Raw genomic sequence first — 27,028 nt, forward strand, 5'->3', positions numbered from 1 at the left:
GGATCATCAACTCGGTGAAGGATGCTCTCTGGGCGGTCCGAAACCTGTTAATCTTCCAGCTGAAGGAGTTGACCCCGACTGAGTGTTGCAGACTGGCACATTCCAAGGTCCAAGACTACGTGTTGAGGGACGCGCTGAAGCTTGGGGCAGCTGCCGCCAAGGCGCAGTGGGGAAAGACCACCGTGTAAGATCGGCCTGCCTAAAGAAGAACAGGGGGCCCATGCGGACATTTTTTGGGCTCTGCTGATGCCTCAGCCAAATAAATGCATAAGATTGAGAAATGCTCAGAACTGTATATGACAATGATAAATTCGAATCTGTGTTTGTAAATGTGGACATATGTATGGCATGACCAAATGTACAGACCATCAAATCATTTTATGAATAAAGTATATTTTTGAAATTAAAAAAATCCTATCGACCTGCGACGCTACTTTCAAGGAACTATGAACCTGCATTCCAAGGTCTCTTTGTTCAGTAAGACTCTCCAAGACCTTACAATTCAATGTGTGAGTCCTGCTCTGATTTGCTTTTCTAAAATGCAGCACCTCACATTTATCTAAATTAAACCCTATCTGCCACTCCCTAGCCCATTGTTCCATCTGATCAATATCCCATTGGACTCTGAGATACCCGTTATCACTGTCCACAACACCTCCAATCTTACTAACTATACCGCCTCTGTTCACATCCAAATCATTTAAACGAATGACAAAACAAATCCAGAAAAAGATCCATTTCTCTGGGTGTGAATATGCTCTATGTAAATCCTGCCCTATGTCTCTCTACCAGAGAAGGCTGCACATACGTCCCGCTGAACTTTGCCCCCGACAAAGCTGGCGGCTGCATGTGCCCAGTGAATCGTTGCCCCGAATAAATATGGTGGCGCTTACTCGAGTCAATCGCTAGATGAGGCATTGTCCCGTTTACTGCAAAAACGGGACTAAATTTGTATTTTCCGATGTGCACCAAATGACTATAAACCCTCTCAACCCTTACCAACACCATTTCCCTCCCGCTTTCTGCTGTTTATTTCTATCTTTACCAACAGCTCTCTGTCCACACATCCCGAACTGACCGCGAGGATGATCACGTGGTATAGTCTAGTCCCACCCCTCATTCACCCTGATTGGTCAGAGGACCAACTGCCCCGCCAGGTCCTCCAGCTCTGTCCCTGCCTTTCCATTGGTCCGCCTCTAACATCAATCACCCGGGGCGTATTGTTGGCTGGAGCATGCGGATTGGTTCGTGGCTTTTGTTGCTGTTCATGAGTTACAAGAGTTAAAAATGACACAAAAGCATCTCAAAACCACCTGATGAAGAACCAGCAAATCTAGTGCTTCCAAAGAATATTGTTGACCAATAACCTGGTGTTCTGTGAATTTTACTTTTGTCCATCCCAATCCAACACCAAGTCACGAATGAGGGAGAGATAACGTAAGAAGTAGGAACAGCAGAAGGCCTTCCTGCCCTTCGAGCCTGCTCTGCCATTCAATAAGATCATGGCTGATCATTTCGTGGACACAGAACCATTTACCCACGTTCTCACCGTGTCCATTAATTAATTACGTTTTTAAAAATCTAACCTAGCTTTAAAAACGTTTTCTGAACTAGCATCAACTACTTCCCTGGGCAATGAATTCCATAAAGGTCAAGAAGTTCCTGCTCAATTCAGTCTTAAATTTGCTGCCTCTAATCTTGAGGTGATGCTCTCTTGTCCTGGCTTCACCTGCCAATGGAAACATCTCTCTATTTCTATTTTATCCATTCCATTCATTATTTTATATGTTTCCATTCTTCTGAATTCCGATGAATATAATCCCAATCTACTCAGTCTCTCTTAAGCCAAACCCCTCAACTCCGGAATCAACCTAGTTAACCTCCTCTGCACCCCCTCTAGTGCCGGTACATCCTTTCTCAAGTAAGAAGACAAAAACTACATGCAGTACTCCAGGTGTGGCCTCACCAGCACCCAAATACAGCTGGAACATAACCTTTGCCTTTAAACACATTCCTTTCAGCAACGAAGGACAAAATTCCATTTGCTTTCTGAACTGATTGTTGTACCTGGTGACCAACCTTCATGCAGAAGGATGCTCAGGTCACTCTGCAGAGCAAATGATGCAACTTTTTAACATTCAAGTTATTTTATTTTTAAATGTTACTACAACCAAAGAGTATAAACTTTATATTTACAATCATTCTATTTAATTTGACAGATCATTACCCACTCACTCAAATGTATCTATGTTGCTCTGCAAAGTTTCACAGTCCTCCGCTCACTTTGTCCTGCTAATCATCTTAGTGTCACATGCAAACTTTGACACCCTACATGTAGTTCCAACTCCAAATCATCTGTATCAGTTGTAAATAATTGCAGTCCCAACACTGATCCCTGAGGCACACGACTTGTCAATGATTGTCAGCAAGAATAATACTCATTTGTCCCCAACAGTTTGCTTCCTATTAGTTTACCAATCTTCTATCCATGCTAATACTCTACCGCTAATGCCATGCACCCTTATATTGTGCAACAGCCTCTTGCACAGCACCTTGTTGATGGTCTTTTGGAAATCCAGGTACACCACATCCACTGGGTCCCCGTTGTCCACCTTGCTTGAAATGTCTTCATAGAATTCCAAAAGATTGGTCAAGCATGACCTGCCCTTCATGAACCCATACTGCATCTGTACAATGGACAATTTCTATCGAGATTCCCTGTTATTTCTTCCTTGATAATAGACCAAAGCATCTTTCCCACTACAGAGAATAAACTAACTGGTATATAATCCCCACTTTTTGTCCACCCCCTTTTTAAAACAGTGGTGTCACTTTTGCTGTTTTCCAATCTGCTGGGACTGCACAGAGTCCAGTGAAATTTAGAAAATTACTGCCAATGCATTTGCTATTTTTCCTGGCATCTCTTTTAGTACCCTGGGAGGCATTCCATCAGGGTCAGAAGACTTTTCTATCGTTAGCTCAATTACCTCCAAACAGTCTAAAACTAGCTGTTCCGTAATAATGATAGTTTCCAAATCCTCACCTACCTTTGTCTCTTTGCTAGTTACTGGAAAGATATTAGTATCCTCCACTGTGATATCCCATAACTAAATGCTTCTTCTCATTTTCCAAAGGACCAACATTTACTTTAGCCATTCTTTTCTCATTATATATATTTATATAAACTTTTGCTCTCTGTCTTTATAGTCTGTGCTAGTTTATTTTTCTCATGTTCTATATTACTTTTCTTTATAGCTCTTTTGTGGCTTTCAGTTGACCTTTAACGTTTTCCCAGTTCTAGTTTCACGCTGTTTTTGGCCACTTTGTACACCTTCTCTTTCAATTTGATTTTCCAGAATAGCAACCCAATTCTCCAAGCATTTCATATACTCTTTCTTCTTGCGACAGCACTCTCGAGCTGCTTCCCTGTTTTTCATGAGGCAGATTTCACATTTATGAGTGGTTTCTTCAGCATTCTGGGACTGGCTTTGCAGGACTGGTGAAGATGCCATAACCATTCCCTGGCCAGCAGTGGAGTTAGGAGTTGTACGGATCTTATAGGTTTGGACATCTTCAGCAGCACCTCGTACAAGCACTTGGCTGCCTGGCACAGAAGGGCTTATGCCCGAAACGTCGATTCTCCTGTTCCTTGGATGCTACCTGACCTGCTGCGCTTTTCCAGCAACACATTTTCAACAAAGATTTGCTGTCCATCAGGGCTCTGTGCATACTGTACAATGGCTGCTCCAACCTTGGCTGTAGCTGCGTTGGTCATTGTTAGTGTCTGGAGTCCTTGCACTCCATCTGAACCATTGTTGGCCAGTTGAATTGCTCCCCCGCTGTGTGATAGCAATGTACTGTTTGCTGATAGTCTGATAGATGGGTGTCTGCATCGTCATTGTAGTAACAGTTGAGACAGACTCTTCTTCTGATTTGTCCTCATCAATTTCTTGGCACACCAGGGGATCAGAAGAAAGTTCATTCAGGATTTTCCTGAATGAAGGCCGTCTTGATAGAATTTCTCTACGTTTCTGAGAGTCAGTCATGCTATCCACAGATTCCTTGGAGTCCTCACATTCAGATATAGTAGAGATCTGAACAGTCTGAACTGGAGGGGACTGTATGACTGAGGACTGAGCTGCTTGGATAACTCCTTGCACTTGAACAATCTGCCCATTCAGCAAATGCACTGAAGTTACTGCTGGACTTGTCGTTGATTGGATCCCAGGCATGGTTACCTGCGTGGTCATGTTATATATTAATTATCCGGATGAAGGGACTGGGGGCATTGGAGCGAAGTTTGCCAATGATACAAAGTTAGGTGGACAGGCAGGTAGTACTGAGGAAGTGGGGAGGCTGCAGAATGATCTAGACAGTTTGGGAGAGTGGTCCAGGAAATGGCTGATGAAATTCAACGTGAGCAAATGCGAGGTCTTGCACTTTGGAAAAAAGAATACAAGCATGGACTACCTTGTAAACGGTGAGAAAATTCATAAAGCCAAAGTACAAAGGGATCTGGGAGTGCTAGTCGAGGATTCTCTAAAGGTAAACATGCAGGTTGAGTCCATGATTAAGAAAGCGAATGCAATGTTGTCATTTATCTCAAGAGGGTTGGAATATAAAAGCAGCGATGCGCTACTGAGATTTTACAAAGCTCTGGTTAGGCCCCATTTGGTGTACTGTGTCCAGTTTTGGTCCCCATACCTCAGGAAGGACATACTGGCACTGGAGCATGTCCTGCGGAGATTCACATGGATGATCCCTGGAATGGGAGGTCTAACATACGAGGATCGGCTGAGGATCCTGGGATTGTATTCATTGGAGTTTAGAAGGTTAAGGGGAGATCTAATAGAAACTTACAAGATAATACATGTTTTGGAAAGGGTGGATGCTAGGAAATTGTTTCCGTTAGGTGAGGAGATTAGGACCGGTGGGCACAGCCTTAGAATTAGAGGGGGTAAATTCAGAACAGTAATGCGGAGACATTTCTTCAGCCAGAGAGTTGTGGGCCTGTGGAATTCATTGCCACGGAGTGCAATGGAGGCTGGGACGCTAAATGTCTTCAAGGCAGAGATTGATAGATTCTTGATGTCACAAGGAATTAAGGGCTACGGGGAGAATGCGGGTGAGTGGAGTTGAAATGCCCATCAGCCATGATTAAATGGTGGAGTGGACTCGATGGGCCAAATGGCCTTACTTCCACTCCTATGTCTTATGTTCTTAGGGTCTAATTTGATCACTTTCCTTAGATACCCATTGCCGAGTATACCTTTTCATACAGTCCTTCCTTTTCACTGGAATATATCTTTGCTGAGCACTTTGTAAAATGTCTTTGAAAATCTTCCACTGCTCATCAACTTCCCACCATAAAATTTTTGTTTACAGTCTACTTTATCCAGATTCTCTCTCATCCTATTGTAGTTCCCAGTGTTCAAAGCACAGGACCCAGTTATTAGATTTTATCTTCACACTCTCCAAATGTATTCTAATTCAACCATACGGTGATCGCTTCTTCCCAGGGGATCCCGAACTCTGAAGTCATTAATTATTCCTACCTCATTGCGCAGGGCCAGATCTTGGATAGCTTGCTCCCTTGTCAGTTTCATTTCATACTGTTCAAGAAAACTATCATGAATACACTTAGTGAACTCCTCAAGGCTACCTTGACTGAGCTAGTTTGACCAATCTACATGTAGATTAAAATCACCGACGATAATAGCTGTACCATTTGTACAGGCATTAGTTATTTATTTGTTTATTGCCCATGCCAATGTGATGTAGTTATTTGGTGGCCTATACATTGCGCCTATCAGTGACTTTCTTGTTAGAATTTTGACTGCATCATTCCTGTTTCTCCTAATGTATGGCAATAACAACAACTACTTGCATTGTATGGAACTTTCACAATGGCAAATCTCCTAAGGTGCTTCATGGATGATCAAAACATTTATTAAAGAGAATGATTTTAAAATACATCTTAAAAAGGAAGATAGAGAAGGTTAGGGAGGCTATTCCACAGACTTCTGCCCTTGACAGCTCCAACTGTGGAATGATACAGGTGGGGTGGGTTGGAAAGGGAACGTGCAAAGGGGAAATGGAAAAGTGCAAGCAGTGCATAAAGTCTTAAGGATAGAGGAGGTTCCAGACCGAGTCTGTCATGGAGTTTGAAGCACTGCAACAGGTTCATGCATATCATGACTATAGTGCTAAAAGAGATTTCTGCTATCTTAAACAGAGTGACGGATCTTGTATTGTGGGCTTATGAAATGACAGTGATCTCTAGCAAACATGTACGAGGTAGAGTCAGGGCAATAATGAGATGCTGCAGCAGGAGGGGAACAGGTAACTCCATACAAAACCCTACTCTGTCTCACCCATTTTTAACTCCAAAACCGAGTGAGTTCTAGAAAAGCACCTTTATATCCCACCACAACACTTTACCCCACAATCGTGGTATATGTGCACAAGGAGGAGTGGAACAGACTGTATTGGGACCCTGAAACACTTGGTAAAGACTAAAATCATCTGACTATTGACAGCACCGCCATATTGTACGGGTTTTCTATTGTTTTTACTCGGTTCCTGACTTCCCTTATTTTCCCTCATGAACCTGTTCAAAGTTGTTTTTACACACACCTGCACTACCTGTGAATTGAACGCCGGTCTCTCGGTCCAAGATTCGGGATATTTTCCCTGCATCACAAGGCATCGACTCCAACTTCCCTTGTCCCTTAATGTTTCTGTTGCTTACCTGAATCACCTCTGCTTTTGGAAGGAAGGGGCGGAACTGGAGGACCGAGCAGCGGCCGGTGCTCCAACCAGAGTGAGTGAGGAGCGGGCCAATGCATTCTGTGGAGTGAACGCTTCAGGATTGGTCAGAAAGCAAACTGCTTTGCAGGATTGATCATTGTCACGGCATAGCGGAGCATTAAACACCTCTCATAAACCAATGTGAGGTTTTAAAGAAATAGTTCAGATGTAAATCTGACAATGAACATATTTCCAATCGATTTACACAACTTGAGTAACAAACTTATTTTCAAACTCCCAGAACGATTGGTAAATTACATACCTGGCTGGTATGGTTAAATTGGACCGAACGATCTATTTGCATATTCACCATCTCAATGACTAACTCAACAGAGCAATTGTTAATGTCGAATATTTCGCCCGTGATTCTGTGCAGATATGAATATTCTCTATAAACTCACTGACAACCTCCGACGCACGCGCAGTTTGGTTTCTATGAAGAGCATGCGCAGTGTCAAATTAACCAGGACACGGCGAGTCATGGAGCAGCTTTCTCCGGGTGCGGCTACGATCGGCTTCAGAGAGCGGCGTGTGGGAGACTCACTGGGAGAAAGGAGCGGAGAGAATTCACAAGACGCGGATATAGGTGAAAAAAATCCGAAAAAGACCCTCCAGACCCGGATAAGGAGATGATGGTCTCTGTTGGGAAAGCGGCCCAGGGTCACGGCCGCCATTTGTTTGAGGGAAGAGGGAGCGCGGGCATCAGAGCCGCCATCTTGAGAAGGTCAATGAGCAGGAGGGCGGGGCTATCGGGGTCCAGGACAATCGAAGGATAGACCCACCTTAGATGACTTCACTAAAGACATGAATGCACACGGTGGATTTTTCTTGACATCAGCAAGTGTTTAATGCTCACAGGTTTTTAATTACATCTTTTTTGAAGCATTTAATTCTCATTTTCTCATTTGCAATGGTGGGATTTGTACCTGTGTCCAGTGAACATTTGCTGAGTTTCTGGATAAATTGTCTCACTTAATGCCACTAGACCATCACTTCGCCTGCTCACAGGTTGCCCTTCCCAGGGCAACATGAATCAAAACCCTTTCTTCCTGCACAATTGTTTGATCTTGCACTCTGGTGATATCACTTAGTATCTCTCCATGTGGTATCCCTCACTGTGTGGGTCTAATTGCTGCCTCTGTCAATGTCCCTCACTCTTGCAGCTACTCCAGATCCTGAGCAAACAGACTTCTCCAGTCCAGATAGATGATGGAGACTGGGATGTTCCAGATTTCTGTGGGACTCAGTGCCATTTGACATGTGTAGCCCTCACTGCATCAGTCTAATTTCCCATTCTGCTTATCTGTCTGTAGGTACTCAGGAAGGTCCTGACCTAATAGACTTCCCAGCTGCTGGGTGTCTCATCCATCTCTCATTGAAGAAGCCATCTCTCAAGAAGCCAGAGAGACACAGGGCAGGGAGATCTGGAGCCTTCAGTAAATCCTGCAGTGAGGTAAGATCACACTCTGCACAGAACAGAGAGCAATGAGAGGGCTCCAAACATCAGCTAACAGGACATGACATAGCTATAGTGCTGGAGGGGGAGCACAGTACAGACACACTCCAGGTTCAGTCACCACCTTTACTTCAAGTTTTGTTTTACTAAGACAACATCGGGAGTGTCACAGTTTTCAATCCAAGCCTGTGTTGTCTTAGTGAGCATCAGTACAAAAGAGGGGAAAGCAGGCCTTCCATGAGCGGGTGGGAATGCTGTCTGGGAATGTTCCATTCTGTGTTCCCTCTCCCACACTGTATCTATGGCTTGTCTTGTGGATCAGTGTCTTCAATCATTCTAACGCCAAAAACAGTTCCTATCTCTGTACTTTCCTCCCCTCTCACCAATCACTTCACACATTTGAAACCTGCTCCAGTCCAGACTACCATCCATATCTCTCTAACTTACTTCAGTCTCGACAACATGCCTTGTCACGATAGTCCACTCCCCCAATAACCCAAGACTTAGGGTCTGTTTCTGTGCTGCATGACTCTCTGGCCGAAGTCATCAATGCTGACCAGGTTTCCAGAACTGAATGAGTTGCATTTCCCTGCGTTTGACCCATGGCCCTTCAAACCTTCTCCCCTCCATGTTCCTGCCCAAATGTCTTTTCCATGTTGTAATTGTTCTTGTTTCTCCCATGCGCCACTGGCAGTCCATTCCGTGTTTGAATCGTTTTCTGTGGAAAATGTTGCCCCTCAGCTCCCTAAGTAAATCTTTGCTCTCAGTCACTCCTCAGGCCTTACCCATTCTGCTGTGGGACACAACCCCTCCCCAACATAGACTCCCCTCGGACATTACCCACCCTTCTGTGGGACACAACCCCTCCTCAGTACAGATTCCCCTCGAGCCTTACCCATCCTGCTGTGGGACACAGACCCCTTACCCATCCTGCTGTGGGACACAGACCCCTTACCCATCCTGCTGAGGGACACAACCACATGTGTACAGAGTCCCCTTGGGTCTTACTCATCCTTCTGTGGGACACAATCCCTCCCCGGTACAGACTCCCCTCAGGCCTTACCCATCCTGCTGAGGGACACAACCCCTCCCCGGTACAGACCCCCCTTGGGTCTTACCCATCCTGCTGAGGGACACAATCCCTCCCCAGTACAGACTCCCCTCGAGCCTTACCCATCCTGCCATGGGACACAACCCCTCCCCAGTACAGACCCCCCTTGGGTCTTACCCATCCTGCTGCGGGACACAGCCACTCCCCGGTACAGACTCCCCTCAAGCCTTACCCATCCTGCTGTGAGACACAACCCCTCTACGGGTTGGACTCCCCTCAGGTCTTACCCATTCTGCTGTGGGACACAACCCCTCCCTGTTGCAATCTCCCCATGGGCCTTACCTATCCTGCTGTGGGACACAACCAGTCCCCAGTACAGACTCCCCTCGGGCCTTACCCATCCTGCTGTGGGGGACACGGTCCCCTGTACAGGTTCCCGTCCGGCCTCACCCACCCTAACGTGGGACACAATGCCTCCCCTGTACAGATTTCCCTTGGACATTACCCATCCTGGGTCCAGACTTGTCCAAGGCCTTGCCCATCCTGCTGTGGGACACAACCCCTGTCCGGTACCGAGTCCCCTTGGGCCTTACCCATCCTGCTGTGGGACACAACCCCTGCCCGGTACAGAGTCCCCTTGGGCCTTACCCATCCTGCTGTGGGACACAACCCCTGTCCGGTACAGAGTCCCCTCGGGCCTTACCCATCCTGCTGTGGGACAGGTTGACAATTGTATTGAATAGAATCCCTTCAGTGTGGAAACAGGCCCTTGGTCCAGCAAGTCCACACCGACCCACGATACATACCCTGCTCAAAATAGCTTCAAAGTACATAGAAAAAGTGATCACTGAATTGGTTAAAATCTCCGCAGTTACATTGGGCAGTTTAAAAGTCTCGCTGTATCGGTGATATGTTCCTTTTCTTCAAACAGGTAACATTTTTATTAAAGCAGCAGATGTTCATTGTGAGAGGGTCTCTGTTAAACTAGAATCTGTTCTGTTCTCTGTGTAACAGGCTGTTATTGTGTGCGATGGACTGTCACTAACAGTGTAATTGACCTGTGAGACCTTGATCCGGTTTCCTTTGTCTGTCAATCTAGTGATCAGTGAACTACACATCCGCTCTTCTTAACGAAAACAAAGAATCATTTCTCAACGAAAAAATGGCACATCACAAAGCTATTTCATCGATTTTTGGCACACACCACCGACCAGTGTATCTGGTAAGTCTGTTTCCTGAATAATTCTGAACTCGATCTGTAACTCTGAAAGTATCTGTATTGCTTGTCAGTTGGATGAGAATTCAGCCTCTTTGGTCTAAGCTGTTTTGATGCATGCGGTGGCTTCATTCTGTCTCAGCCAAGCTTGTTTTCCCCTTCTGCTGTGAATCTGGGAAATTCCTTTCTGCAGGTTAGAATATTCAGTGACTGAGCATTGAATGATTTTGACTCTAACAGAGCAGTGGCCTTGTTTTCAGCTAATTATTCACTTTCCATTTCCTGGTTGTGTTGAATGTTACAGAAACAGGCTCTGAGCAATGTTTCCATTCACTTGTGTTGGAGTCACTGACAGCCACGTGGTCAGTCAGTTTCAGGCTGATGGATCAGTTTCTCTGTCCTATTAGATGGTGGTCACTTGCTCAGTTTCCGAAAGCTCACCTCAGTGTCAGTCCATCAGCTGCTGAAACTCTCCATCCAGCATTTGTTCCCTCTGACCATGACTACCCAATACAGTCCCAGCTTGTCTCCCACATTCTACCTTCATATTCTCATGATCACCTAAGATTCTACTGTCAGTATCCTTACAGCAAGTCACGTAGGTCATCCACCACCATTTCACGCTGCTCTACATTACATTCAGTACAAATGTAATTTCAGAATTCCATTCATTGCGTTTAAATACACCCCTGATCTTGTGCAGTCCAAATATCCAGGTTCCATCAGGTAGGTGGGTGTCCGCGTGGTCGGGTTGGAGCAACAGCAGGACACACTGAGGATCATACAGGGAATAAAGATGGGGTTGGATGCAGATGTTTAAGAAGAGAGAGCTAGTGTATTGTTGGGGATAGCTTCTCAGGGGAGTGGCACAGCGGTAGCCAGGTCTATAACACCACAACTCAATGGCCTGAGTTATCGGGAGAGGTTGGACAAGCTGGAATATTTTTCTTCAGAGCATAGGAAACATAAGGGCGATCTTATAGAAATGTATATGATTATGGGAAGCATGGATAGGGTGAATGCATTCAGTCTTTTTCCCAGGGTTGAAGAATTGAGGACTAGAGGGCATCAGTTTAAGGTTAGAGGGGAAAGAATAAAAGGGAACGTTAGCAGCAACCTTTTTACACAGATGCTGATTCTCATACGGAATGAGCTGTCAGTGGAAGTGGCTGAGGCAGGTACATTAACAACATTTAAGAGGCATTTGGACAAATACATGGGTAGGAAAGGATTAGAAGGATATGGGACATGGGCAGGGAAATGGGGTTGACATGGATGGACATTATGGTTGCCAGGGATCAGTCTGGCTTCTAGGGCCTCTCTCTGTGCTGTAGGACTCTATGACTCTATAACTGACTCTGCTGTAGAACAAGGTCGGGCAAAATCCAAGGGAGCGAAAGTAGGAGGAGAGTCGCTAGTTGGGGGCATAGACAGGTGTTACTGTGGCTGCGTCCGAGACTCCAGGATGGAGTGTTGTATCCCTGGTGCCTAGGTCAAGGACATCTCTGAGCATTTGCATGAAATTCTGAATTGGGAGAATGGGAGACCAGAGGTCATGGTGCACATTGCTACCAACGACATGGGTAGAAAGAGGGATGAGATCCTGAGCAGTCAGCACAGGAAGTAGGGAACGACTGAAAAGCAGGACCTTGAGGGTAGTAATCACTGCGTTACCATCAGTCCCATGTGCTTGTGAGATAAGGAATTGAAAGATAGCAGAGATGAATGCATGGCTGAAGAGCTGGTACAGTGGGTGTTTCAGGATCTTGGATCATTGGAACCTCTTCTGGAGCAGGGGTGACCTGAACTAGAGGGGAACCGATATCCTCACAGGGAGACTCACTCCTGCTACATGTGAGGGTTTAAACTGGAATGGCAAGGGCAGGAGAACCACAGTAGCAGGGCAGCACATTGGGGGGCTGGGGATGAGGAAGGAAGGAAGGAAGATGTAAACGAGTCAATCAGAAAGGGAGTACAGAGAAATGAACACCATGGTCCGAATGGGCTGATTGTGTTAATTTCAACACAAGGAGCAACGTCGCTGAGGTAGATAAACTCCGATCCGATATTGTGGCCATTCCAGAAATGTGGTTGGGAGAAGCACAGGCCTGGCTGCTCAACACTTCAGGGCTCCATTGTTTCAGAATGAGCCTGGCCAGGTGACTGACCTTTTAGTGGGAGAGCATTTTGGAAACAGTGATCACAACTTAAGTTTTTTTAAGGTAACTACGAATAAGGATACGGACAGGACCCTGAGGGACTTTTCTAAATTATGGGATTGAAAATGATGTCAGTATTAGACAGGAGCTAGGCAGTGTTAACTGGGATCAGCTGTCATCAGACAATGCCACATTGGGCACGTGGGAGTTCATTAAAGGCTTTCTGATCGGAGTTCATGACCAGCATGTTTCAGGAGGGAGGAGAAACAAGGTTGGCAATGTAAGGGCTCCTTGGATAACGAGGGAGGCTGGGAATTTAGTCAGAAGGGAGAAAAAAACAAGCCTATGCAAATTTTGGGAAGCTAGAATTGGCATGGCATGTGAGAAATGTATAAAACAAAAGCTCAAAGGAACCCAAACAGGGAATGAGCAGAGCAAGGAGGGGCCCTGCCCTTCGCAAGTAGGGTTAAAGTGAATCCCAAATCATTCTGGAGATAATTACCCACAAGAGGATATGAACATGGATCGTTACAGCACAGTACAGGCCTTTTGGCCCTCAGTGTTGCACCAACCTGTGAAAATAATCTGATGCCTATCTAACCGACACCCTTCCAATATTACCCATATGTATGTCCAATGCCCATTTAAATGCCCTTTGCGTCGGCGATTCTACTACTGTTGCAGGCAGGCGTTCCACGTGCCTACTGCACTCTGAGTGAAGAAAGTACCCCTAATATCTGTCCTTAATCTATCCCCCCTCAATTTAAAGCTATGTCCTCTCATGTTAGCCTTCACCATTCACGGAAAAAATAGCTACCCGATCTAACCCTCTGATTATCTTAAACATCTCAATGAAGTCACCTCTCGACCTTCTTCTCTCCAACTAAAATAGCCTCCATTCCCTCAGCCTTTCCTTGTAAGACCTTCCTTTCATACCAGGCCATATCCCAGTAAATCTCCTCTGAACCCTTTCCACAGCTTCCACATAACTAGGAAGAAGGTCAGGCCAGTCAAGTCTAAAGGAAGGAACTTGTGCTTGAAGTCACTGGAAGTGGGCGAGATCCTAAATAATTACTTTGCATCGGCATTCACCCAGGAAAAGGATATCGAGGATACTGAGATTTGTGTGGAGCAGGCTAATGTGCTCGGGCAATTTTGTGGTCGAGAAAAAAGCATTGGATTTCTTGAAGAGCATTAAAGTGGATTAATCCCGAGGGCCAGATGGTAGCTACCCCAGATTATTGAGAGAGGTAAGACAGGAGATTTTTGGGGCCCTGGCCAAGATTTTTGAGTCCTCGCTAGCCACTGGAAAGGTCGTAGAGGACTGGAGTTCCTCTCTTCAAGAAGGGAAATAGGGACAATCCAGGAAATTATAGCCCGGTGAGTCTCATCTCAGTGGTTGGGAAGCTTTGGACAGAATTCTTATGGATAGGATTTATGTGCATTTGGGAAAGAATGGCCTAATTAGGAACAGTCAGCGCAGCGTCATGAGATGCACAGGGTTAACGGTCAAAATGTTCTACCCAGAGCTGAAATATCTTTACTATGGAACATGCATTTAAGGGGAAAGAGGGAGAGCTCAAAGGAGATGTGAGGGCTAATATGTTTTCCTCAGAGTGGTAGGAATCTGGAACATGCTGCCAGGGATGGTATAGGAGGCAGATATGAGAGGGGATTTTTGGGTAAGCATGTGGATATGCAAGGACATGGAACAACGATAGGCAGAAAGGATGAGTTTAATTTGATGTCACATTCAGCACAACATTATGGGCTGAAGGGCCCGTTCCTGTGCTGTACTTTGTTGTGTTTCTTTTGTTACAACATGACGGTGAACCCCTCTGTTAATTAAACCAAACACCCAGAAAAGTTCACCTCACCACGTAATCTGTTAAAGTCTGAGTGACAGAAAACTCACAAATTCCACTATTTAAAGAAAATAGCGTCAAATTATTTTTAACTTGAAAAGTGAATATTAAACAACTAATCATAAATCTAAGATCCCTCTTTCTCTTCACTGTTTATTATCTGCCTCCAGCTATATAACAATATGTTATTTCAATAAGACACTTATTAAAATTACATCAACTTAATTTCAAAAGTACATAGCGGCTCTTGTCTTTTGTGTCTTTCTTCGTCTGTCTGAGGATCTCCCTGGGCCGTTGTCTTATTTTATTCCGAGTATGTTTCATATGAAAAGGTACTCTTTGATTGAGAGACTTTCCTAATTTCTTGGCAAGCAAGATGTTAACTCTCCCAGACAGCAGTTACTCTCTGACCAATTTTTAAAATGTCTGCATTTTATATGCCCCCAACAGATCATCTCATTGGCTTGATGCTGGCAAAACAATAAATACAAATTTGATTGGGTTTTGGAATCTCGGGGTATAATTTAAACTGATAGATTAAATTTGAATTATTGTCAAAACAGCAACCAACTCAGGTCTATATTTCACAGCCAAATGTTACATTTGTTTGCTTTCCCAGTACACTCTGGGATTGCTGGCCAGTCATATACGGTACACAGGTAGTTATAAGCTATTAGTTCAGAAGAGTGTTCTCTCCCTCTTAAAGATACAGTACACACCTTCAACTTTATAACACTTTGAGCATTATCTTATCAGCAAGTTCATTTATTAAAGTGACAAGCAACAGATTGTTTACATGACCTTTTTGGCTTCACATTTCAATTTCAACATAGAACAATGGCTTGTGTTTGTGAGAGGATCATGTTGCTGTGTGCTACAGACTGTCACTAATATGATTATGCTCCCGATAACACAGATTTCCTTTGTCTGTAAATTCTGCACAAAGTGATTTGAACACCTGGAAAGGGATTTGGTTTTCCAATGTGATTTCCATCAATGCGCTTATTGGAACCTCAGGCAGACAGATGGACACAGATGGTTGCAAATTTGTTTTCCTCACTGAAGGAAGCACACATTGCCATGAGAGTGTTTGTAACAGAGTGGCACCGGCTTATTCCTGGTTCTGGAGATTGTTGACTAAGTGGGTGAGATTCAGAGATCCTGTACTGCATGTGATAAGAGGTGTTTTCATCGAACTGGATATTATGACCAAAGAGATTGGCAGGATTGATGTTGGCAGCTGTCTCTGCTGATAGGACAATGGGTCACAGTCTCAGAAATGGAGAGCAGTCTGAGTGACTGAGATAAGGAGAAATGACTTCACTCAAACACATGGGAATCTGTGATCATTTCCACCTCAAGAACGGAACCACTGACTACATTCCAGAGAATAATTTGCAATGTTTGCAATACAAAGTGGATCAAAAGATGTTGCAGAAACTGGGTGAGTTCTGAAAAGTTAACGATGATGTTACTAAAATGAACACAAATGCTGTGGCTGCTGGAAATTTGAAACAGACTGGCAGGTAATGTAGAGAGAGAGAAGCAGAGTCAATGTTTTCCATTTGATTAGATTAGATTATTTACAGTATGGAAACAGGCCCTTCGGCCCAACAAGTCCACACCGACCCATCGAAGCGCAACCCACCCAGACCCATTCTCCTACATCTAACACTACAGCCAATTCAGCATGGCCAATTCAGCTAACCTGCACATCTTTGTGACTGTGGGAAGAAACCCGAACACACGGAGGAAACCCGCGCAGACACAGGGAGAATGTGCAAACTCCACCCAGTCAGTCGCCTAAGGCGGGAAATGAACCCGGGTCTCTGGCGCTGTGAGGCAGCAGTTCTAACCACTGTGCTGCCTACAAACTTTTAATCAGAACAAAAAATGTCATTAAGCTGCAGTCAGGCTCCTGGGGCTAAATGGTAACGTTCTGTCTGTGTTGCTAAAGTTTTTTTTTGGGAGAAACAATCCCCTCATTTGTTTGACTGTGGCGCTGTGATTGTGCTATTGAAACAGCAAGGACTATTTTTCTATGTCTCATTGATGTCTGGGTGTAAATTAGGGTCTGTTGTTCATCGCTGACTCTGGAGGTAGTTCTGATACGTGGGAATATTCAATTTAAAATGTTGATCTTGCAAAACAAGAAGATTTTCTCCCAGACAGGGAATCAGACGTCCATTACTGATCCTCACTGACCATGACAGGACTCAAACCGAGAGATTTATTTTTGTGACTGACACAGTCAGATGTGGTATACAGTAGCTCACACAGTCCTGTCCTTCCACACACCCCAGTTTCTGGACTCTGAATCAGAGGATCTCGATGGAGAAACACTTCCAGCCATTGGGACAATTCAGGAGATACCCACTATACACATTCTCCCTCAGGGGGAATCCCTGAAAGGTGGTCTGTCAGGTTCATCATGGATATTTCTTTAATATTTACTCAGTGAATTCCTAGAACAGAGAGGTTGATTGGAGGCCCAGATTGTCAGCTTGAAGAGTAGTCACTGCTTTGATGTAGGGAATGGAAGGGTATCATTTGGATTGTTCATTTCACCCATTTGTAGAGGGGGCTATAGCTTTCATTGTGAGTGGGAGCTTGAGAGAAGCTGATTTAGCATGGTTGTGGGGATGTTTATGCAAACTTTCAGGAACGGATTAATACACCAGAGGAATGTGTCAGTGTTTCCAGGGGGCTCCGAGGTGGGGGGGGGGTGAGGTGGGGGGAATGTGTCAATGTGTACAGGGGGCTCTCAGGGGCTGGGTGGGATGTACCTCAATTTACAGGGGGCTCCTGTCCCCCTACCCACCCCCAGCCGCGTCTAATGCTGCTCCCATCAACCACGTCTGACACCGTCCCCCCCCAACCCCGCCCCCACAACACCGTGCCCCCAACCCCGTGCAACGACGTCCCCGCCCAACCCCATGCAGCCCCATCCCTGCCCAACCCCGTGCAACGCCATTCCCCCAACCCTGTTCCCCCAACCCCATTCCCACAACCCTGTGCAACGCCGTTCACCACAACCCTTTCCCCCAACTCCGTGCAACACCGTTCCACCAACCCCGTTCCCCAACACCATGCAACGCCATTCACCCCAACCCCATCCCCCCAACCCCGTGCACCACCGTCCCCTCCCAAAACCGTTCCCCAAACCCATTCAACACCGTCCCCCCAACCCATTCAACACCGTCACCCCAGCCCCGTGCAACGCTGTTTCCCCCCAACCCCGTTCCCCCCCAACCCCGTGCAAAGCGGTTCCTCCAACCCAGTCCCCCCAACCCTGTGCAACGTCGTACCCCCCAACGCTGTTCCCCCAACCCCGTGCAACTCCGTTCCTCCCCAACCCCATTCCCCCAACCATGTCCCCCAAACCCTGTGCAACGCCGTTTTCCCCCAACCCCGTGCAATGCTATTCCCCCCACAACGCCGTTCCCCTAACCCTATGCAACACTGTCCCCCCCAACCCCGTCCCACCAACCCTGTGCAACACTGTTACCCCCAACTGTGTGCAACGCTGTTCCAGTCAACCCTGTCCAACGCCGTTCCCCCAATGTCTATCCACCAACCCCGTGCAACGCTGTTCCCCCCCCCCCCCGACCCCGTGCAACGCCGTTCCCCCCCCCCCCCGACCCCGTGCAACGCCGTTCCCCCCCCCCCCCCCCCGTGCAACGCCGTTTCCCCCCCCCCCCCCCCCCGGGCAACGCCGTTTCCCCGCAACCCCGTGCAATGCTGTTCCCCCGAACGCCGTTCACCCCCCACCCCGTGCAACGCCATTCTCCCCCACCCCGTGCAGCACCATTTGCGTGTGTGAGAGAATCCCAGAGTGTGTGTGTGTGTTTCCCAGAGTGTGTGAGAGAGAGCGCATCCCTGAGAGAGTCCCCGAGTGTGTGTGAGAGAGACGGAATCCCAGAGAGTCCCGGAGTGTGTGTGAGAGAGTGAATCCCAAAGTATGCGTGCGAGTTACCCAGAGTGTTTATGTGAGAGGGAATGCCAGAGTGAGTGTTGAGAGTGGGAATCCCAGCGTGCGTGTGAGAGAATGGGAATCCGAGAGTGTGTGTGAGAGAATCCCAGAGTGTGTGAGAGAGAGTGAATCCCAAAGTATGTGTGCGAGTTTCCCAGAGTGTGTATGTGAGAGGGAATGCCAGAGTGTGTGTCTGAGAGATGGATTCCCAGAGTGTGTGTGAGAGAGGGAATCCCAGAGTGTGTGCGGGTTTCCACTAGTGTGAGAGAGAGATATGGAATCCCAGAGTATGAAAGAGAGAGGGAATCCCAGAGAGTCCCAGAGTGTTTGTGAGAGAGAGAATCCCTGAGTGTGTGTGAGAGAGGGCATCCCAGAGAGTCCCAGAATGTGTGTGTATGAGAGAATCCCAGAGTATGTGTGTGTGAGAGAATCCCAGAGAGTCCCAGAGTGTGTGTGAAAGATGGAATCCCAGAGTGTGTGTGAGAGAGGGCATCCCAGACAGTCCCAGAGTGTGTGTGAGAGAGGGAATCCACGAGTATGTGTGAGAGGGAGGCCCAGGGTGTGTGTGTGTGTGTGTGAGAGGGAGTCCCAGAGAGTGTGCGATAGAGGGAATCCAAGAGTGTATGTGAGAGAGAGAGAATCCGAGAGAGTCCCAGCGCGCGTGAGAGAGTGGGAGTCCCAGCGCGCGTCCCTGAGTGTAAGAGAGCGAGCCAATCCCAGCGCGCCCCGGACTATGTGAGAGGGAGTCCCCGAGTGTGTGAGAGAAGGAATCCCAGAGAGTCCCAGAGTGTGTGAGAGAGAGGGAATCCCAGAGTGTGTGAGAGAGAGGGAATCCCAGAGAATCCCAGAATGTGTTTGTGTGCGAGAATCCCCGAGTGTGTGTGTGCGAGAGAGGGCCAATCCCCGAGTGTGTGCGAGAGAGGGCCAGTCCCCGAGTGTGTGCGAGAGAATCCCAAAGTATGCGTGCAAGTTTCCCAGAGTGTGAGAGAGAGAGGGAATCCCAGAGTGTGTGTCAGACTGGGAATCCCAGAGAGACCCAGAGTGTGTATGAGAGAATCCCAGAGTGTGTGTGAGATTTTCCCAAGTGTGTGTGAGAGGGAATCCCAGTGTGTGTGTGTGTGTGTGTTTCCCAGAGTGTGTGTGTGAGAGAGGGTATCCCTGAGAGACCCAGAGTGTTTGAGAAAGAATCCCAGAGTGCGTGTGTGAGTTTCCCAGAGTGTGTGAGAGAGATGGAATCCCAGATAGTCCCAGAGAATGTATGAGAGAGGGAATCCCAGTGAGTGTGTGAGTGAGGGAATCCCAGACAGTGTGTGAGAGAGGGCATCCCAGTGAGACCCAGAGTGTGTGTGTGAGAGAGAGAGGGCATCCCAGAGGGTCCGTGCGTGTGTGTGAGAGAATCCCAGAGTGAGTGTGTGTTTCCCAGAGTGTGTGTGAGAGTTGGAATCCCAGAGTGTGCGTGCGGGTTTCACAGAGTGTTTGTGTGTGAGAGAATCCCAGAGTGTGTGCATGAGAGGGAATCCCAGAGAGGCCCAGAGTGTGTGTGAGAGAGACGGAATCCCAGAGTGTGTGTGAGAGAGGGAATCCCAGAGTATGCGTGTGAGTTTGCCAGAGTGTGTATGTGAGAGGGAATCCCAGAGAGTCCCCGAGAGTGTGTGATAGAAGGAATCCAAGAATATGTGTGAGCGAAAGAGAATCCGAGAGAGTCCCCGATTGTGTGAGACAGTGGGAATTCCAGTGTGTGTGCGAGTTTCCCTGAGTGTGTGTGAGAGAGGGAATCCCTGAGTGTGTGTGTGAGAGAATCCCAAAGTGTGTGAGAGAGGGAATCCTATAGTGTGTGAGAGAGACGGAATCCCAGGGTGTGTGTGAGAGAGGGAATCCCAGAGAGACCCAGAGTGTGTGTGAGCGAATCCCAGAATGTGAGAGAGAGTCGGAATCCCAGATTGTGTATGAGAGAGGGAATCCCAGAGTATGAATGAGAGAATCCCAAGGTGTGTGTGCGAGTATCCCAGAGTGTGTATGTGAGAGGGAATGCCAGAGTGAGTGTTGAGAGAGGGAATCCCAGAGTGTGCGTGAGAGAGGGAATCCCAGAGTGTGCGTGAGAGAGGGAGTCCCCGAGTGTGTGGGAGAGAAGGAATCCCAGAGAGTCCCTCTGTGTGTGTGTGTGTGTGTGTGTGTGTGTGTGTGTGTGAGAATCCCAGAGAGTGTGTGAGCGAGAGAGAATCCGAGAGAGTCCCACATTGTGTGAGAGAGTGGGAATTCCAGTGTGTGTGCGAGTTTCCCAGAGTGTGTGTGAGAGAGGGAATCCCAGAGAGTCCCAGTGTGTGTGAGAGAGTGTCCCAGAGTGTGTGTGAGAAAGGGAATCCCAGAGTGTGTGTGTGTGAGAGAGGGCATCCCAGAGTGTGTGTGTGTGAGAGAGGGCATCCCAGAGTGTGTGAGTGAGAGAGGGCATCCCAGAGTGTGTGTGTGTGAGAGAGGGCATCCCAGAGAGTCCAAGAGTGCGTGTGAGAGAGGGCATCCCAGAGAGTCCAAGAGTGCGTGTGAGAGAGGGCATCCCCGAGTGCGTGTGAGAGAGGGCATCCCAGAATGTGCGTGTGTGAGAGAGGGCATCCCAGAGTGTGCGTGTGAGAGAGGGAATCCCAGAGAGTCCAAGAGTGTGTGTGAGAGAGCGGGAATCCCAGAGTGTGTAAGGGAATTTCAGAGTGTGTAAGAGAGAGTCCCAAAGTAAGTGAGAGAGTCCCAGAAGCCTATGGTGTGTAAGGGAATCCCAAATGTAAGAGAGATTCCCTGAGTGTGCCAGAGTGTGCGAGAGAATTCCAGTGTGTGTAAGAGAATCACAGTGTCCCGGACTGTGTGTGAGAGAGTCCCAGAGTGTGAGAGAGAGAGGTGATCCCAGAGAGTCCCAGAGTGTGTGTGAGAGAGAGTATCCCAGAGTGTGTGTGAGAGTGGGAATCCCAGAGGGTGTCTGAGAGAGGGAATCCCAGATTGTGCGTGAGAGAGGGAATTCCAGCGAGTCCCTGTGTGTGAGAGAGGGAATCCCAGAGAGTTCCAGATTGTGTGTGAGAGAATCCCAGCGTGTGTGAGAGAGAGGGAATCCCAGAGTGTGTGTTTGAGCGAATCCCAGACTCTGAGAGTGTCGGAATCCCAGAGTCTGTACGCGAGTTTCACAGAGCGTATGTGAGAGAGGGAGTCCCAGGGTGTGTGTGAGAGAGGGAATCCCAGAGTGTGTGTGCGAGTTTCCACGAGTGTGTGTGAGAGAGGGAATCCCAGAGAATGTGTGAGAGAGGGAATCCCAGAGTGTGTGAGAGAGAGGGCATCCCAGTGAGACCCAGAGTGTGTGTGTGTGTGTGTGTGTGTGTGTGTGTGTGTGTGTGTGTGTGTGTGTGTGTGTGTGTGTGTGTGTGAGAGAGAGAGAGGGCATCCCAGAGAGTCCGTGCGTGTGTGTGAGAGAATCCCAGAGAGAGTGTGTGTGTTTCCCAGAGTGTGTGTGAGAGTTGGAATCCCAGAGTGTGTGTGCGAGTTTCACAGAGTGTTTGTGAGAGAGGGAGTCCCAGGGTGTGTGGGAGAGAGGGCATCCCAGAGAATCCAGGAGTGTGTTTGTGTGGGAGAATCCCAGAGGGTGGGTGTGAGAGGGAATCCCAGAGAGCCCCAGAGTGTGTGTGAGAGAGGGAATCCCAGAGTGTGTGTGAGAGAGAGGGAATCCCAGAGTGTGTGTGAGAGAGGGAATCCCAGAGTATGAATGAGAGAATCCCAAAGTATATGCGTGTGAGTTTCCCAGAGTGTGTATGTGCGAGGGAATCCCAGTGTGTGTGTGAATCCCAGAGTGTGTGTGAGAGAGGGAATCCAAGAGAGTCCCCGAGAGTGTGTGATAGAAGGAATCCAATTGTGTGTGTGAGTGAAAGAGAATCCGAGAGAGTCCCAGATTGTGTGAGAGAGTGGGAATTCCAGTGTGTGTGCGAGTTTCCCAGAGTGTGTGTGAGAGAAACGGAATCCCAGATTGTGTGTGATTGAGGGAATCCAAGAGTGTGTGTGAGACAGAGAGAGAATCCGAGAGAGTCACCGATTGTGTGAGAGAGTGGGAATCCCAGAGTGTGTGAGAGAGATGTAATCCCAAAGTGTGTGAGAGAGGAAATCCCAGAGTGTGTGTGAGAGTGGGAATCCCAGAGAGTCCCAGAGTGTGTGCGAGAGAGCCAATCCCAGAGTATGTGCGAGAGAGGGAATCCCCGAGTGTGTTTGAGAGAGGGAGTCCCCGAGTGTGTGTGAGAGAAGGAATCCCAGAGTGTCCCAGAGCGTGTGTGAGAGCGGGAATCCCAGAGTGTGTGTGTGTGTGAGAGGGAATCCCAGAGAGTCCCCGAGAGTGTGTGATAGAGGGAATCCAAGAGTGTGAGAGAGAGAGAGAGAGATAGAATCCGAGAGAGTCCCAGATTGTGTGAGAGAGTGGGAATTCCAGTGTGTGTGCGAGTTTCCCAGAGTGTGTGTGAGAGAGGGAATCCCAGAGTGTGTGTGTGAGAGAGAGCATCCCAATGAGACCCAGAGTGTGTGTGTGTGTGTGTGTGAGAGAGGGCATCCCAGAGAGTCCGTGCATATGTGTGAGAGAATCCCAGACTGTGTGTGTGAGAGACGGAATCCCAGAGTGTGTGTGAGAGAGGGAATCCCAGAGAGTCCCAGAGTGTGTATGAGAGAATCCCAGAGTGTGTGTGAGATTTTCCCGAGTGTGTATGAGAGAGGAAATTCCAGAGTATGAATGAGAGAATCCCAAGGTGTGTGTGCGAGTTTCCTAGAGTGTGTATGTGAGAGGGAATCCCAGAGTTTGTGTTGAGAGTGGGAATCCCAGAGTGTGTGTGTGAGAGAGGGAATCCCAGAGAGTCCCAGTGTGTGTGAGAAAGGGAATCCCAGTGTGTGTGTGAAAACCAGAGTGTGTTTGTGAGAGGGAATCCCAGAGAGTGTGAGAGAGAGCAAATCCCAGAGAGTGTGTGAGAGAGGGCATCCCTGAGAGTCCCAGAGTGTGTATGTGTGAGTTTCCCAGAGTGTGTGTGAGAGAGGGAATCCCAGAGTGTCCCAGAGTATGTGTCTGAGAGAATCCCAAACTGTGTGAGAGAGGGAATCCCAGAGAGTGTGTGAGAGAAGGAATCCCAGAGAGTGTGTGAGAGAGGGAATCCCAGAGAGTGTGTGAGAGGGGAATCCCAGAGTGTGTGTGAGAGAGGGCATCCCAGAGAGTCCGTGCGTGTGTGTGAGAGAATCCCTGAGTGAGTGTGTGTGTTTCCCCGAGTTTGTGAGAGAGAGGGAATCCCAAAGAGTCCCAGATTGTGTGTGAGGGATGGTATCCTAGAGTGCGTGAGAGAGAGCCAATCCCTGAATGTGTGTGAGAGAGGGCATCCCTGAGAGTCCCAGAGTGTGTGTGTGTGAGAGAGGGAATCCCCGAGTGTGTGTGAGAGAGGGAATCCCCGAGTGTGTGTGAGAGTCGGAATCCCCGAGTGTGTGTCCGAGTTTCATAGAGTGTTTGTGAGAGATGGAGTCCCAGGGTGTGTGGGAGAGTGGGCATCCCAGAGAATCCAGGAGTGTGTTTGTGTGTGAGGGAATCCCAGAGTGTGTGTGTGTGTGTTTCCCAGAGTGTGTGAGAGACAGGAAATCCCAGAGTGTGTGTGAGAGAGGGAATCCCAGAGTGTGTGTGCAAGTTTCCACGAGTGTGTGTGGGAGAGGGATTCCCAGAGAGTTTGTGAGAGAGGGAATCCCTGTGTGTGTGTTTGAGAGAGAGAAAACCAGTGTGTGTTTGTGAGAGGGAATCCCAGAGTGTGTGTGAGATTATTCCACAGTGTGTGAGAGAGAGGGAATCCCAGAGAGTTCCAGAGTGTCAGAGAGGGAATCCCAGAGTGTGTGTGTGTGTGTGATAGTGAATCCCAGAGCGTGTGAGAGAGGGCAAATCCCAGAGTGTGTGTGAGAGAGGGAATCCCAGAGTGTGTGAGAGAGGGAATCCCCAAGTGTGGGTGATAGAGAGTGAATCCCAGAGAGTCCCAGAGTGTGGATAAGAGTGGAAATCCCAGAGTGTGTGAGAGAAACCCAGGGTGTGTGGGCGAGGGTCCTAGCGTCCCATAATGTGTAAGCGAATCCCAGAGAGGCCCAGAATGTGAGAGAGGGAATTCCAGAGTGTGTGTGTGTGAGAGAGATCCCAGAGTGTGTGTGAGAGAGGGCATCCCAGAGTGTGTGTGTGAGAGAGGGCATCCCAGAGTGTGTGTCAGAGTGGAAGTCCCAGAGTGTGTGAGAGCGGGAATCCCAGAGCGTGTAAGGGAATCCCACAGTGAGTAAGAGAGAGTCCCAAAGTAAGTGAGAGAGTCCCAGAAGCCCATGGTGTGTAAGGAAATCCCAAATGTAAGAGAGATTCCCTGAGTGTGCCAGAGTGTGCGAGAGAATTCCAGTGTGTGTAAGAGAATCACAGTGTCCCAGAGTGTGTCTGTGAGTGTCCCAGACTGTGTGAGAGAGAGTCCCAGAGTGTGAGAGAGAGGGGGGATCCCAGAAAGTCCCAGAGTGTGTGTGAGAGAGAGAATCCCAGAGTGATGGTGAGAGAGAGTATCCCAGAGGGTGTCTGAGAGAGGGAATCCCAGATTGTGTGTGAGAGAGGGAATTCCAGCGAGTCCCTGTGTGTGAGAGAGGGAATCCCAGAGAGTTCCAGTTTGTGTGTGAGAGAATCCCAGCATGTGTGAGAGAGAGGGAATCCCAGAGTGTGTGTGTGAGTTTCCCAGAGTGTGTGTGAGAGGGGGAATCCCAGAGAGTCCCAGAGTGTGTGTTTGAGAGAATCCCAGACTCTGAGAGTGTCGGAATCCCAGAGTCTGTACGCGAGTTTCACAGAGTGTTTGTGAGAGAGGGAGTCCCAGGGTGTGTGGGAGAGAGGGCATCCCAGAGATTCCAGGAGTGTGTTTGTGTTGGAGAATCCCAGAGGGTGGATGTGAGAGGGAATCCCAGAGAGCCCCAGAGTGTGTGTGAGAGAGGGAATCCCAGAGTGAGTGTGAGAGAATCCCAGAATGTGTGTGTGAGAGAGAGGGAATCCCAGAGTATGAATGAGAGAATCCCAAAGTATGCGTGTGAGTTTCCCAGAGTGAGTATGTGCGAGGGAACTCCAGAGAGTCCCCGAGAGTGTGTGATAGAGGGAATTCAAGAGTGTGTGTGAGCGAGAGAGAATCCGAGAGAGTCCCAGAGTGTGTGAGAGAGAGGGAATCCCAGAGTGTGAGAGAGAGCAGGAATCCCAGATTGTGTGTGAGAGGGAATCCCAGAGTGTGTGAGGGAGCGAATCCCAGAGTGTGTGTGAGAGTCAGAATCCCAGAGTGTGTGTGAGAGAGGGAATCCCAGAGTGTGAGAGACAGAGGGCATCCCAGAGAGTCCCAGAGTGTGTGTGAGAGAATCCCAGAGTGTGTGTGTGCGCGAGTGAGAGGGAATCCCAGGGTGTGTGTGAGAGAGGGAATCCCAGGGTGTGTGTGTGAGTGGGATTCCCAGAGTGTCCCAGAGTGTGTGTGAGGGAATCCCATCGTGTGTGACAGAGAGGGAATCCCAGAGTGCGTGAGAGAGAGCCAATACCAGAGTGTGTGTGACAGGGGGGCATCCCTGAGAGTCCCAGAGTGTGTGTGTGTGTGTGTGTGTGTGTGTGTTTCCCAGAATGTGTGAGAGAGAGGGAATCCTCGGGTGTGTTTGAGAGACGGTGTCCCCGAGTGTGTGTGAGAGAGTGAGTCCCAGAGTGTGTGTGAGAGAGTGAGAATCCCAGAGAGTCCCAGAGTGTGTGTGTGAGAGAGTGAGAATCCCAGAGTGTGTGTGAGAGAGTGAGAATCCCAGAGAGTCCCAGAGTGTGTGTGAGAGATTCCCAGAGTGTTTGTGAGAGTGGGAATCCCAGAGTGTGTGTGAGAGACAGGGCCAATCCCAGTGTATGAATGAGAGAATCCCAAAGTATGTGTGCGAGTTTCCCAGAGTGTGTATGTGAGAGTGTGTGTCTGAGAGATGGAATCCCAGAGTATGAAAGAGAGAGGGAATCCCAGAGAGTCCCAGAGTGTGTGTGAGAGTCGAATCCCAGAGTGTGTGTGCGAGTTTCACAGAGTGTTTGTGAGAGAGAGAATCCCTGAGTGTGTGTGAGAGAGGGCATCCCAGAGAGTCCCAGAATGTGTGTGTGTGAGAAAGGGAATCCCAGTGTTTGTGCGAGATTCCCAGAGTGTGTATGAGAGAGGGAATCCCAGAGTGTGTGTGAGAGAGGGGGAATCCAACAGCGTGTGTGAGAGAGAGAGAATCCCAGGGAGTCTGAGTGTCAGAGAGGGAATCCCAGAGTGCGTGTGAGAGAGAGGGCAAATCCCAGAGTGTGTGTGAGAGAGGGAATCCCAGAGTGTGTGTGTGAGAGAATCCCCGAGTGTGTGTGAGAGAGAGGGAATTCCAGGGAGTCCCAGAGTGTGGTTAAGAGTGGAAATCCCAGAATGTTTGAGGGAATTCCCAGAGTGTGTGAGAGAAACACAGGGTGTGTGGGCGAGGGT

At 48.2% G+C, this 27,028-nt stretch overlaps 1 long non-coding RNA gene and 1 pseudogene across 1 annotated transcript; one reads left to right on the forward strand and one right to left on the reverse strand.

Annotated features, from left to right (window-relative positions):
• Positions 1-759: 759 nt before the first annotated feature.
• LOC140479526 (cyclic AMP-responsive element-binding protein 1 pseudogene) lies at positions 760-4,250 on the reverse strand (annotated as a pseudogene).
• Positions 4,251-7,298: 3,048 nt separating this feature from the next.
• LOC140479422 (uncharacterized) lies at positions 7,299-10,605 on the forward strand. The gene is made up of 3 exons (XR_011961029.1): positions 7,299-7,396; positions 8,124-8,263; positions 10,417-10,605. It is a non-coding gene; the product is annotated as an uncharacterized lncRNA (long non-coding RNA).
• The last annotated feature ends 16,423 nt before the right edge of the window (positions 10,606-27,028 follow it).

The sequence above is a fragment of the Chiloscyllium punctatum genome, chromosome 7 (genome assembly GCF_047496795.1).
Source record: "Chiloscyllium punctatum isolate Juve2018m chromosome 7, sChiPun1.3, whole genome shotgun sequence".
In the NCBI taxonomy this organism is placed as follows: domain Eukaryota; kingdom Metazoa; phylum Chordata; class Chondrichthyes; order Orectolobiformes; family Hemiscylliidae; genus Chiloscyllium; species Chiloscyllium punctatum.